Below are 1,923 nucleotides of genomic sequence, written 5' to 3' on the forward strand. Positions count from 1 at the left end.
GCTTCCTCTAGATGGGAACCGTCCTGGATCCTCCCTGTCACACGTCACGTCCCACGGATGCCCCTAGAGCCACTTAGGGAACCACAGTGTCCCCGCCTCCCTCCTGCCCTGGAGCATGCTGACTCCTGCGTCCACATGGGGACGCTCGGGTCCTGTGGCCGCCCACTGAGGCTGCTCAAGGCTGCCCTTGACTTCTGAGGCTCCAGGGGGTGCCTGTTGCCGGTGCCTGCCAGCACCTGTGGGCTGGGGGCTGCTGGGTCAGCTCCACAGTGAGCCCTGGCCCTCTGGGGCAAGGGACAAGGTGACTGGTCCCTGTGCTGGGAGCAGGTTCCCGCAGAGTGGGTGGTGTGGGAGGGTTGTCATGCTGGGTGGGATGATGGGCCCTGGGAGAGTGCGGAAAAGATGGCGCCGGGTCTCGTGCCTGTGGGGTCATTCGCCACAGCAGGGAGGGGCTGTGGGGCCCGGGGCGCATGTGCTGCCAAGACCCTCAGCTTGACGGTTCTCCCCATCGGAAGTGGAGGCAGGTGGCTGGGGGCAGGAGAGCGGCTGAGGCTTGGGAGGGACCTGGACAGCCATCGCCCAGAGCAGCTCCCCGCCCCAGGGCCTTGGCCACCTTGCTCTGTCTTCCCTACTGTGGACCCAGGTGTCTGCAGGCCTCTACTCCAGGAGCTCTGAGCCCAAGGGAGGCTCCCTGAGCCTGGCTTGGGCTCCCTCCCCAGAAAGTTCTAAAGTAGCCATGTGCCTGATGCTGCTGGTGCTCATGCACACGGAGGGTGGAGGCCACCCAGCCACTCGGAGTGGGCCTGCCTCCCACCTGGCTGGTCACAGTCCGGCCCCAGCTCTGGGCACACGGCTCTGGGACGGCCACGGAGAGTGGTGATCTCACTCAGGAGTGCAGCAGGCCGGGGCAGGGCCTGGCCAGGTGGGGGCTCTCCTGCCGCCCCTGGACCTCTTCAGCGTGTCCTGTACCTCCCTGGACTCTCAGCACCCAACTGTGGCTCTGTGGTCCAGCTCCTTCCTGTCCTTCAGCCCCCTGTGGTGCCCCAAGCTGGGAAGGGGAACAGGAGGGTGGGGCAGCTTCTCTGCCAGTCCCAGGTGGAGCGGGAGCAGGGCAGGAGCTGCCTGAGTTCGGCCGCTGGTGGTCTTCAGCTCAGGAAAGGCAGGGGGATATCTGTACCGTCCATCCTGTCCATGCCCCTGGCTGTTCAGCTGCTGGACCCTGACGGCCAGTTCCAGCCTTGCCGTGAGTGCCTCTTGTTCTGGGTCAGCACCTCTTCTGAGGTGCTCACTGGGTGAGCAGCCCTTGGGGCCCCCCACCTGCCCCGGACCTGCACGCTGGCCGGAGTCCTTGGGGTGCAGACTCTGGGGTGGGTGGGGCTGAGGGCCTGCTGGGACACTGCTCTGGCTCACCCTGCTCAGAGGAGACTCATGTCCGGCACTCCACAGCTGGGCAGCGGGGCCTGCCAGTGGGGCGCTCAGAGGGGGTGAGCCACAGACAGTACTCCATGACAGCAGCTGGGGACGGGCAGCCCTCTGGCACTGCTCCCAAGCTGCTGTTCCTGAGAGGTCAGACGGGGCCTGGGACGAGGGAGGGACTGGAGAGGCCTCGTCCCTAAAGGAGGGACGGAAACTGGAGAGATGGGGTCGGGTGGGCAGGGGCAGGAGGAAGGTGGTCCTGGTGAGACAGACGAGGAGGGCAAGGACAGAGCAGGCTGGCCCTCGCTGAGTCGGAACCCTAGGGCTTGTCTTTGGGGGGCTGGAGGAGGGGCTCCTGCTCTGCAGCCCGGGCAGCCCCGGGGCAGCAGGGGCCCCTTGCATGTGTGGCCGAGATCCAGGACTGGCCTCCCGTAGTGTGCTCTGGCCCATGCAGTCCCTGGACCCACTTGTCCAAGCTCTTCTGGGGACATCACCTCACACACTTGT

The sequence above is a fragment of the Callospermophilus lateralis genome, chromosome 9 (genome assembly GCF_048772815.1).
Source record: "Callospermophilus lateralis isolate mCalLat2 chromosome 9, mCalLat2.hap1, whole genome shotgun sequence".
NCBI lineage: Eukaryota > Metazoa > Chordata > Mammalia > Rodentia > Sciuridae > Callospermophilus > Callospermophilus lateralis.